The following is a 12,458-nucleotide window of genomic DNA, read 5'->3' as shown; positions in this document are numbered from 1 at the left end:
CTCTCCTCCACCCCAGCACCCAATGGTCCATACCCCTCTATCACAGCACCCAATGGTCCATGCCTCTCCTCCACCCCAGCACCCAATGGTCCATAGCTCTCTATCACAGCACCCAATGGTCCATACCTCTCCTCCACCCCAGCACCCAATGGTCCATACCCCTCTATCACAGCACCCAATGGTCCATGCCTCTCCTCCACCCCAGCACCCAATGGTCCATATCTCTCTATCACAGCACCCAATGGTCCATACCTCTCCTCCACCCCAGCACCCAATGGTCCATACCCCTCTATCACAGCACCCAATGGTCCATACCCCTCACAGCAGGGCCCCTGCTCTGCCCTTCTCACTGTGAAGCTTGAGCCCAAGCCCTTTGAAATCCACAGGTCTCTTTCTACTGATTTCCGTGGGCTTCGCATAGGGTCCAGCTCCCCTTTCCCCCGCTTATCAAGGTGGGGGCTTGACCTGCCTAAGATGGCGCTCCTTTCCCCCCTATTCTCATCGCGACCGGCCCCCCGACCTCCCAAACATGGCGCCCAGCGCCCCCTTAATTCTCCCCTTTCACTGTCAGCCCCCGACCTCCCAAACATGGCGCCGGGCGGCCCCCTCCCCCCCGATCCCTCCTAATGCCGCGCTGGGCCGTGCCCTCCTCATCATGGCGGCGGCGCCGGCCCGTGACGTCACGCGTCCTCGGCCTCCTCCTGCTGCTGCTGCTGGTGCCCGCCTCTCGCTCGCTCGCCATTGCGGCGGCTCAGGGCGAGCCGCGCCGTGTCCCCGCTCGGCTCCCTCCCCGGCCGCCGCCTGGCAGTGGCTCCACGGCGCAGGCCCGCTGCAGCGCAGCCGCTCTGAGGTGAGTGTCCTACCGCGCAATCTCCCAGCTCCTCCAGCCCCGGCGCAGCCGCAGCAACGCGGGGCCCCCGCCGGCTGCCCAGGCACCCCGCTCCGGAGCCCGCGCTGCCGGCTCGGCCTCCCCCGGCCCGGCCCAACTCCCGCCTCGGGGAGGCGCAGGCCGCGCTAGGCCCGGGCTGGGGAGGCGGCGGCGGGGGGGGGCTGGGCCCCCCTGCCCCGGGGTGGTCTCCCCGCGCTCGGCTGCGGGAGGGGTGGGCTGAGGGAAAGGCGCGGGCGGGATCCTTCGCGCTCCCCCCCCCCACCGTGGGGTGAGCTGGGCGCTGCTGCCGGGAGGCGAGGGAAGGGGGGGGGGGTCTGCCCAATCTCCGGTGCATCCCCAGCCGGGGAGGGGGCTGCTCGCCCCCCCTGCTAGGGAGCAGGATCCCTGCCTGTGACCCCCCCCTTCTATCTGGGGTGGGGAGAGGGGCTGATCTGCCACCCCTCTGGGGAGCAGGATCCCTGCCTGTGACCCCCCCCTTCTATCCGGGGTGGGGAGAGGGGCTGATCTGCCACCCCTCTGGTGAGCAGATCCTTGCCTGTGACCCCACCCCCCTTCTATCTGGGGTGGGGAGAGGGGGCTGAAGCTGCACCCTCTGGGGAGCAGGATCCCTGCCTGTGACCCCCCCCTTCTATCCGGGGTGGGGAGAGGGGCTGATCTGCCACCCCTCTGGGGAGCAGGATCCTTGCCTGTGACCCCCCCTTCTATCTGGGGTGGGGAGAGGGGCTGATCTGCCACCCCTCTGGGGAGCAGGATCCTTGCCTGTGACCCCCCCCCTTCTATCTGGGGTGGGGAGAGGGGCTGATCTGCCACCCCTCTGGGGAGCAGGATCCTTGCCTGTGACCCCCCCCTTCTATCTGGGGTGGGGAGAGGGGCTGATCTGCCACCCCTCTGGGGAGCAGGATCCTTGCCTGTGACCCCCCCCTTCTATCTGGGGTGGGGAGAGGGGCTGATCTGCCACCCCTCTGGGGAGCAGGATCCCTGCCTGTGACCCCCCCCTTCTATCCGGGGTGGGGAGAGGGGCCCATCTGCCACCCGCTGGGAAGCAGGATCCCTGCCTGTGACCCCCCCTTCTATCCAGGGGTGGGGAGAGGGGCTGATCTGCCACCCCTCTGGGGAGCAGGATCCTTGCCTGGCCCCCCAGTTCTGGGATGGGGAAAATTAAGGGGGTTGTTCCCCATTCCAGTGGGATGTGATTGACACCCTGGCAATCCAGGGAAGAGCGCTGGAAGGTGTTTCTCCTTTCTGCCCCCATGGGAGAAGGGTGCTAATAGCTAATGGGGAAGGGGAAGGAGTGAGTGTGGAGGGACTTACTCCTTCCTTCAAGAAGCGAGCTGGCATTAGAGGGCGAGTTGAGGACTTATGCTCCTGGCCCTTAACCACTGCTGTATATGTGAGGTGACACCTGAAGGATCTTTCTTTTTCCCCATCTTGAGCAAGTTCTGCTGTTCTTTGGAGTGAATCATGGGGAAGGTCTGGGCTCTGACTCTTCCCCTTCCAAGGAATGGAGAAAGGATGGTTGGGTTCAGAAGCGGGCAAAAGCATGTATTGCATCCGTGTGACGAGACAGGATCCCCAATGCACTCAGAAAGAGTGGCTGATAGTGGGGAATGCAATAGCCCTTACGTATGAGGAGGTGTGTTTACCTTTTCCAGCCCCCTGCCCCATATCTAGTATTAGCTAGTGCAGTAATCTGTTTGCTCCTCAGTACTGATTGCTTTGCGGGTAGGTCTAGTCCTTTCCCACTTTTGGAAATTAGGAAGGTGGATCCAGTAACTCAGGTTTTCTTTTTGTAAAGAGGGTGCATGTGAGTATTTTGTGGCCAAGATCTTGTTTTGGAGCCACTGTATGGTTTGTGGGACAAAATACAGCCTAAATCATTCAACCAGAATTTTCTTGTATAATCAAAAAGAAAAGGAGTACTTGTGGCACCTTAGAGACTAACAAATTTATTAGAGCATAAGCTTTCGTGAGCTACAGCTCACTTCATCGAATGCATCCGATGAAGTGAGCTGTAGCTCACGAAAGCTTATGCTCTAATAAATTTGTTAGTCTCTAAGGTGCCACAAGTACTCCTTTTCTTTTTGCGAATACAGACTAACACGGCTGCTACTCTGAAACCTGTGATTCTTGTATAATGTATTCAAAGGGGGAATTTAAGTCTTTCGTTATAAGACAAGAGTATTAGACTCAAAATACTTCCTTCCTTCATTCATGCAGGGTCCCTGATTTTTTTATTATAACTACTAGTAATTTCACTTTCAGTATGTAGGGAGATGCACCTTTGGACATACTAATCTTGTAATCTCCTTTGCTCCTTTTTTCACTCATTATGGCCACATCATCAATTCTTGACTATTGACTCTGATTTACTCGGGGCAGCGCTTACAGTTCTTTTTTTTATTTTAATACAGCAGTCTTACTGCTATTCCAACCAGAATTGTCTGATCACTTCTCCTGCTAGGTTTTCAGTTCAGTGAGAATATTTTAGGTATTATGGTGACTGCAATCATGTGTGTTTTTAGTGGTTTGCTTATACCAAATATTTATTATCTGATCTCATGACTGATTGTATTCACCTTTACATCAGCTATAACTTCAGCTTGTGCTCTAATTCATCAACATATTGCTCCAGCATTATAATGGCTCATTTTTTAAAACCTTTACATTCACTTTTAAAAGCCTGATGCTGGGAAATAATCCATTTGAAGGCTAGATGTAATTCATCTCCTGAATGCACTAGAGTTTTACATTTAACCCAGGATAGGGTTGGGAATAAAAACCAACCAAAAATAAAAGAGAAAGAAAAGGGTTTACAGTGATGCTCTCAAGTCAGGAAACACCAAAGTATATTTGCCCTCAAACCTCAACACTGTGGGTGTGCATTGTGGTGTAGTCTCTAATTATATGATCATATACTATTTCCCATGTAACTAAACTTGTGGAAAAAAGTATGGCTACATGTAGTGCTGTAAACCACGGTTTATGCCATATATACAATATGTGCAGTGCACAAGGCAAGAGCTCCTATGGACTCTTGTCTCTCTATACATCCATCATGAATAAGTCAAGACAAGGAGAGCCCTGCTTCACTTATTGTATGTTAACATGTGCATCAGGCTGTGTAGCTTCATATATTGGAATAATGTTTACATTTTATGAAATATATGGCCTGTTGCATTCTTACAAGATATACAGAGAACGAGGCAGGGTTCCTGTTAAACACTGCTCATTTGCTACAGATGTTTTGTAAGCGTTTGACTGTAGATAACTTATGCATCCATGTACTCTGTATGCCTGTCTTTGCTTGGAGTATTGAATGAGTGTTTAAAATATTGCTACTCTGCAAAATCAAAACCAGTCTTCAAGTGAACATCCAAAGGCACATCTCACGAAGGAAGCATCCACACAGTGTCACTCAGGAAAGTTAAGATGAATTAGTTAAAGATGTGAAAGTGAAAGCACATTATTAAACCACTATGTGGATGCTCTCATTCAGATGTGAAGTGGCCTCAGGCCAGATCTACACAAGGAGCACTTTGCCAGCAGAGCCGTCCTTGTATACCAATAAAGTGCTTCCAGTGTGGATGCAGGTTTTGCCCTTCCATTGCTGTAGTGCAGGGGTTCTCAAACTGGGGATTGGGACCCCTCAGGAGGTCGTGAGGTTATTACATGGGGGTCGCAAGCTGTCAGCCTCCATCCCAAACCCCACTTTGCCTCCAGCATTTATAATGGTGTTAAATATATTAAAAAATGTTTTTAATTTATAAGGGGGGTTGCACTCAGAGGCTTGCTACGTGAAAGAGGTCACCAGTACAAAAGTTTGAGAACCACTGTTGGCTGTAGTGTGTGTCTGCACAATGGGCTTACACTATCACAGCTGCCGTGGTGTAGCTATGTTGCTGTAACTCCCATAGTTATTTTGTCCATAGTTATTTGAGTCAAATATTTGTTGCAGCTTACTCAGCTTTCCTGTGATGAACTTCATTAGCTGTTCAGTAAATAGCAGTTACACATATTTGGTTAAAATTAGAAGTGGTTACAGTAAATTGCACAGCAATGTAAGCAGTGAGAGGCTTTCAGCCATACCAGGTTAATTTACTCTCCATACCATGAGCTCATGTTGTTTCCAGAGCTGTGTTGCTGTATTATATGCTTCTCTACAAATATTGGGTGAAATTCATCACACTGTGGAGGGCCTGCTCAAAGCCCTATGAACAGGTTAAGGCCCTCTGTATTAAGAACTTAAGTGGTACATAGACCCTTCTGTACTTCACTGGGATATGTTTCATCCTCTAATATTTCTTTTGGACTATTTCTGTGTTTTTAAAGTTAACACATAAATGAGGAACATGTGCTTATATTTTAAAATTAAACATGACTCATGTCCTTTGACACAACCATTTATTACTTCTACAATATCAGTTTAAGTGCGTTTAAAGTTCCAAAACCCACTAAAGTGTTCAAATGCTTATTTTACTTTGTAAAAAGAAAAGGAGTACTTGTGGCACTTTAGAGACTAACAAATTTATTTGAGCATAAGCTTTCGTAAGCTACAGCTTACTTCATTGGATGCATCTGATGAAGTGAGCTGTAGCTCGCAAAAGCTTCTGCTCAAGTAAATTTGTTAGTCTCTAAGGTGCCACAAGTACTCCTTTTCTTTTTGCAAATACAGACTAACACGGCTGCTACTCTGAAACCTGTCATTTTACTTTGTGTATCTGCCATTTTCTTTGAGGTGTGTAATCATAGAATCATAGAATCATAGAATATCAGGGTTGGAAGGGACCCCAGAAGGTCATCTAGTCCAACCCCCTGCTCAAAGCAGGACCAAGTCCCAGTTAAATCATCCCAGCCAGGGCTTTGTCAAGCCTGACCTTAAAAACCTCTAAGGAAGGAGATTCTACCACCTCCCTAGGTAACGCATTCCAGTGTTTCACCACCCTCTTAGTGAAAAAGTTTTTCCTAATATCCAATCTAAACCTCCCCCATTGCAACTTGAGACCATTACTCCTCGTTCTGTCATCTGCTACCATTGAGAACAGTCTAGAGCCATCCTCTTTGAAACCCCCTTTCAGGTAGTTGAAAGCAGCTATCAAATCCCCCCTCATTCTTCTCTTCTGCAGACTAAACAATCCCAGCTCCCTCAGCCTCTCCTCATAAGTCATGTGCTCTAGACCCCTAATCATTTTTGTTGCCCTTCGCTGTACTCTTTCCAATTTATCCACATCCTTCTTGTAGTGTGGGGCCCAAAACTGGACACAGTACTCCAGATGAGGCCTCACCAGTGTCGAATAGAGGGGAACGATCACGTCCCTCGATCTGCTCGCTATGCCCCTACTTATACATCCCAAAATGCCATTGGCCTTCTTGGCAACAAGGGCACACTGCTGACTCATATCCAGCTTCTCGTCCACTGTCACCCCTAGGTCCTTTTCCGCAGAACTGCTGCCGAGCCATTCGGTCCCTAGTCTGTAGCGGTGCATTGGATTCTTCCATCCTAAGTGCAGGACCCTGCACTTATCCTTATTGAACCTCATTAGATTTCTTTTGGCCCAATCCTCCAATTTGTCTAGGTCCTTACTTAATCATATGTACGCTAATAATGTATTCTTAACAGCGAGTTCCTCTTCATCTTGTATGCATTAAAACAAACCCATGCATATCATAGCAACATCTTATAGCATTCAGTAAAGGACAGCTTACAAGTTTTAAGTACTGTAGTAGCATTCAGTTAAGAGAAAATAACTAAAGATTTTCACAGAAATTCCGATTTTTGCGAATACAGACTAACGCGGCTGCTACTCTGAAACCTGTCATTATGACTTCAGTGTCTCAGTCACAGAAGACAGATATTTTGATTGTATCTTTCCTTGAATATTTTAGCAATAGGATCTTAAACTTGCAGTAAGACTTTTTTTGTTATGGACATGTATATGGTTTTCCACCTATGTACTTGAGCATAGGTTTGAAAAGAAAATAATGTTTTCCTGCTTAGTGTTTCCTTTTGAGTGTGATCTCTTTCTGGTTTCTCAGATCAGCCATAAGAACACGACTAAGGTTTCCAGTTCTTGATTTTTAAGAGAGGTTTTGTAGGATTTTTTTTTATTATTATTTTTTTTATCTGAGACTGCTGGGGGAATTCTGCGCTACTGAGCAATGCAGAATTTTGCAGAAATTAATGTGTGTGCAGAATTTCCTTTTCCCCCCACAGAAATGGGCTGCATGCTGCTAGCTGCCACTAGAAAAGGAGTACTTGTGGCACCTTAGAGACTAACAAATTTATGTGAGCATAAGCTTTCGTGAGCCACAGCTCACTTCATCAGATGCATTCGGTGGAAAATACAGTGGGGAGATTTATATACATAGAGAACATGAAACAATGGGTGTTGCCATACACACAGTAACAAGAGCGTGATCACTTAAGGTGAGCTATTACCAGCAGAGAGCGCCCGGGGGTGGGGGGGAAATAGTTTTACTTTGTGTAATGACCCATCCACTCCCAGTCTCTATTCAAGCCTAAATTAATTAATTTAGGCTTGAATAGAGACTGGGAGTGGATGGGTCATTACACAAAGTAAAACTATTTCCCCATGTTTATTCCACCCCCCACTGTTCCTCAGACGTTCTTGTCAACTGCTGGAAATGACCCACCTTGATTATCACTACAAAAGGTCCGTGTGTGTCTCTTCCCCCCCCCCCCCCCCCAGACATTGCCAGGGGGAGCAGGAAGGAGCTAGAGGGTTTTGGTGCCTGCAGTTCCCAGCTAGCCCTGAGGGAAAGAGAGGGTGACGTGCAGGAAACTGTCAAGTCTGGGACCGAGCGTCAGGCTGTTTCTCCCTCTGGATTCTTAGGCTTTGGGGGAGGGTGTGCGGGTGGGTATCTGGGCTCTGGGGGAGGAAGGGGATTCGGGTGTATTGGCTGGAGGGGGGTTGCGGGGTGTGTGGGTGTCTGGCCCCCTGGCTGGGCTTTGGGGCAGGGGGAAGGAGGCAGAGAACCAGGAACTGGGTTATCATAGGGGTTTCTTTAACACTCCTGGGGGAATTTTTGAATGTGTCTGTATTGTTACAAAAAGAAAAGGAGGACTTGTGGCACCTTAGAGACTAACAAATTTATTAGAGCATAAGCTTTCGTGAGCTACAGCTCACTTCATCGTTACAGATATACTTGCTGACAGGTATTTTGAAATAATCATGCCAGTTTCAATTATTTTGGTAATTTATGTAGTATTATTTTGACAAAATTTGCAGAATTTTGCACACATTTTTTTTGGCACAGAATTTCTAAAAATTTTAATTTTTTGGCGCAGAATGCTCCCAGGAGTAATCTGTTCATGTACTGGGCCAAGAACACTTAATAGTAAAATATAAATGCCTACATAATAGCCCATAGTTTCTATAAAGGATCTAGTTTTCTGTAAATCTGACCAATTTTTCTGCCATGGAGCAGCCTTTTGTCAAACTTTAAGAAATATCTCTTGTTTTACAGACTTTATATGAGCTTGGAACAGGGACTATATTTTTGTTACAGCATCAAGGTCAATGGGAGTGGGAAGAGCGGGAATCCAATTCAGATTTGGTCTCTGGTCACTCCTGTAATACAAATAAAATAGGGCTGTTGATTAATTACAGATAACTCGTGTGATTAACTCAAAAAATTAACTGTGATTAAAAAAATTAATCGCGATTAATTGCATTGTTAAACAATAAAATACCAATTGAAATTTATTAAATCTTTTTGGATGTCTTTCTACATTTTCAAATATATTGATTTCTATTACAACATAGACTACAAAGTGTACAGTGTTCACTTTATATTATTATTTTTATTACAAATATTTGCACTGTAAAATGATAAATAAAAGAAATAGTATTTTTAAATTCACTGCATACAGGTAACACAGTGCAATCTCTTTTTTGTGAAAGTGTAATTTACAAATGTAGATTTTTTTTTTGGTTACATAACCTCTCAAAACCAAAACAATGTAAAACTTTAGAGCCCACAACACAGCAATTGGCTGAACAAGAAGTAGGACTAAGACAAACAAGTTTGTTTACATTTAAGGTACTGCTGACTGCTGCTTATTTACAATGTCACCTGAAAGTGAGAACAAGCATTTGCATGGCACTTTTGTATGCCTTGCATTGCAAGGTATTTACATGGCAGATATGCTAAACATTCATATGCCCCTTCTTGCTTTGGCCACCATTCCAGAGGACATGCTTCCATGCTGATGATGCTCGTTTAAAAAAAAAAATGTGTTAATTAAATTTGTGACTGAACTCCTTGGGCGAGAATTGTACATATCCTGTTCTGTTTTACCTGCATTCTGCCATATATTTCATGTTATAGCAGTCTCAGATGATGACTCGGCACATGTTCATTTTAAGAACGCTTTCACTACAGATATGACAAAACACAAAGAAGGTACCAATGTGAGATTTCTAAGGATAGATACAGCACTCGACCCAAGGTTTAAGAATCTGAAGTGCCTTCCAAAATCTGAGAGGGATGAGGTGTGGAGAATGCTTTCAGAAGTCTTAAAAGAGCAACATTCTGATGTGGAAACTAAAGAACCTGAACCACCAAAAAAATAAAGATTTCAGAGTAGCAGCCGTGTTAGTCTGTATTCGCAAAAAGAAAAGGAGTACTTGTGGCACCTTAGAGACTAACAAATTTATTTGAGCATAAGCTTTCGTGAGCTACAGCTCACTTCATCGGATGCATCCTAAGAAATTTATTTGAGCATAAGCTTTCGTGAGCTACAGCTCACTTCATCGGATGCATCCGATGAAGTGAGCTGTAGCTCACGAAAGCTTATGCTCAAATAAATTTGTTAGTCTCTAAGGTGCCACAAGTACTCCTTTTCTTTTTGCAAAAAAATAAAATCAGCCTTCTGCTAGTGACATCTGACTCAGATGATGAAAATTAACATGAATTGGTCTGCTCTGCTTTGGATCATTATTGAGCAGAACCCATCATCAGCATGGACTCGTGTTCTGGAATAGAGTTGAAGTATGAAGAGACATGAATCGTTAGCACGTCTGGCACATAAATATCTTGCTACAACAGTGCCATGCAAACGCCTGTTCTCACTTTCAGGTGGCATTGTAAAGAAGACGTGGGCAGCATTATCTCCTAGAAATTGTAACCAAACTTGTTTGTCTGAAGTAGGACTGAATGGACTAGAAGGTTCTAAAGTTTTACATTATTTTATTTTCGAATGCAGTTATTTTTTGTACATAATTCTACACTTGTAAGTTCAACTTCCATCATAAAGAGATTGCACCTACAGTACTTGTATTAAGTGAATTGAAATGTTTTTTTTTACAGTGCAAATATTTGTAAACAAATAAATGTCAAGTAAGCACTGCACACTTTGTATTCTGTTGTAATTGAAAATCAATATATTTGAAAATGTAAAAAATATCCAAAAATATTTAAATAAATGGTATTCTATTATTGTTTAACAGTGCGATTAATCACAATTAATTTTTTTAATTGTGTGATTAATCACAATTAATTTTTTTAATTGCTTGACAGCCCTAAAATAAAATTTTCCCCTGTACCAGTAAGGTCTGAAAAGATGGAGGTGTGTTCCATGAGGACATCTGCTGTGTAGGATTGAAAAGTCCAACTTTTCCTATTTATTTTATTTCCAATTTTCATACTTTGTCCCTCTCTTAGGAGTAAATTTGCCTTCAGTGGGCAGTGGAGTATATATCTGTGTACTGAAGTGTAAAACCAGGTGTATCCTCGGTAAGGACCAGAGACTCCATTGAGGTGTATTCTGCTCTGCTAGGCTCTGAGGCTCTGCTTTCCCATTAAAATGGTTTCTTAGATTATTGATCTACCTTTTGCTTCTAAAAAAGAAAAGGAGTACTTGTGGCACCTTAGAGACTAATACATTTATTTGAGCGTAAGCTTTCGTGAGCTACCGCTCACTCGATGAAGTTCACGAAAGCTTATGCTCAAATAAATTTGTTAGTCTCTAAGGTGCCACAAGTACTCCTTTTTCTTTTTGCGAATACAGACTAACACGGCTGCTACTCTGAAACCTTTTGCTTCTAGTGATGATTGTATATCAGAGAGGTCATTTATTTACTTCACTTGCTGCGTGTGACTCGTATATAAATGGTAAGAAACTGATTTACTCCCAAGTTAAGAATTGATGCGAGAGACTTGGATGTTTAACTTTCATTTAATTGTACAGTTTTTTATTGTGGTTGCATAATGCAATGGACGTCAGTTCCATTAGCTAATTTAGAAATATATACTAATTTACATTCTACCTTGCAGCTTAAGTGAATGAGTAAAATACAGTCAAATCCAAAAGGGAATCTTATTCCCTCCCAATGTCTTGCATAATCATCTCATTAAATTAATCAAACTCTGTGATGATTTCTGGGGCTTGCAAAACTTTCCCAGTGCCTACTAACCTGGGTCAAAACATTTGCAAAGCCACATCCCCCAAATTATGGACATTTAATTTACATTGCAACATCTTTATATGGGAATGGAGCATAAATCAGTTCTGCTCCCTATAAATTAATTTTTGTCTCCTCTTTCTTTGCCAGCTCCTCTACTGCTCCTGCTACCGTTGCCTTCTTGGGCATACAGGAGGTCTTCTGCGCACCAACCCTTCCTCTTAAAGGAAGTGTAGTTCCAGATACTCTGCTCCTCATATCCTTCTTCCTCCCTTTCAGTGAAAGAACTCTCAGGTTTCAGGCCCTATTCAGCCCACTTTTTGCTTGATAAGTGCGTATTTCAAGCCCTGAATGTTTCTGCAGCACCATAGCTATGCCTGCATATGAATTAATAAGAGCACACATGAAAATTAATCTGAATAAACTGAAGTTATTAATTTAAAGTGGATTAGTTTAATCACATTAAACCAGGGTGTGGACACACTCATTCAGAATTGAAGTGGCCTTAATGCAGTGTAGTTTATGCAGAAGGTTTAACTAATGAACTTTAAAAACTAATTTGGATTAACTTTCCTGAGTGTCTCCATGTAGACAAGCTGTAAGACACATCTCTTCCATGAGGAGTTTACAATCCGCTCCTGTGATGTTTGTTTGTAAGAGTATGCCCTTATAATAGGAAATATTTATTTTGAGTGGGTTTTTTGGGGGACAGGGATAATGTGTGAAAGGTTAGGTATACAATATGAGTTCTTATTTGCCGCTGCAGTTTGTATACCAGTAATTCCAACACACCAAATATATGGTCCTACTTCACAGAGACACTAATGTTTAGTGACCTCTCATGGGAGCCTTATATGTATTTCAGTATACTTAAACCAAGTAAAGCCTCAATTGGGTAATGACTTAAGGTGAGTTTGAACTGTACATCACCATGGTCTGACTGGATTAAGGCCAAATGTTCTCCAGGAGCAAAGAAAGTTTCAACTCTGGTGGAATACCACTCCTTAAACTCACATTTGAACTGGATCCCTGTACAAGCAGAGAGCTGAAATATATCCATGAAGCACGAGAAAAATATTAGCAGCCATATGGTTGGTCAGCTGTACATTATTTATAACCATGCCTCATCTTTTTAACAAATCACT

General features: G+C 44.2%; 1 protein-coding gene across 3 annotated transcripts in view; it reads left to right on the top strand.

The window, feature by feature from the left end:
- Window positions 1-712: 712 nt before the first annotated feature.
- The window catches only part of NRF1 (nuclear respiratory factor 1), a 128,411-nt gene continuing 116,665 nt past the window's right edge, over window positions 713-12,458 (top strand). The window contains exon 1 of one of the 3 annotated variants that reach the window (XM_043499471.1): window positions 713-850. The gene's annotated coding sequence lies outside the window, so the exon portion shown is untranslated. The remainder of the gene's footprint in view (window positions 851-12,458) is intronic. The other 2 variants (XM_038407906.2, XM_043499475.1) reach the window with 2 other exon arrangements.

The sequence above is a fragment of the Dermochelys coriacea genome, chromosome 1 (genome assembly GCF_009764565.3).
Source record: "Dermochelys coriacea isolate rDerCor1 chromosome 1, rDerCor1.pri.v4, whole genome shotgun sequence".
In the NCBI taxonomy this organism is placed as follows: Eukaryota; Metazoa; Chordata; order Testudines; family Dermochelyidae; genus Dermochelys; species Dermochelys coriacea.
This window is presented reverse-complemented; position numbering and strand designations above follow the sequence as displayed.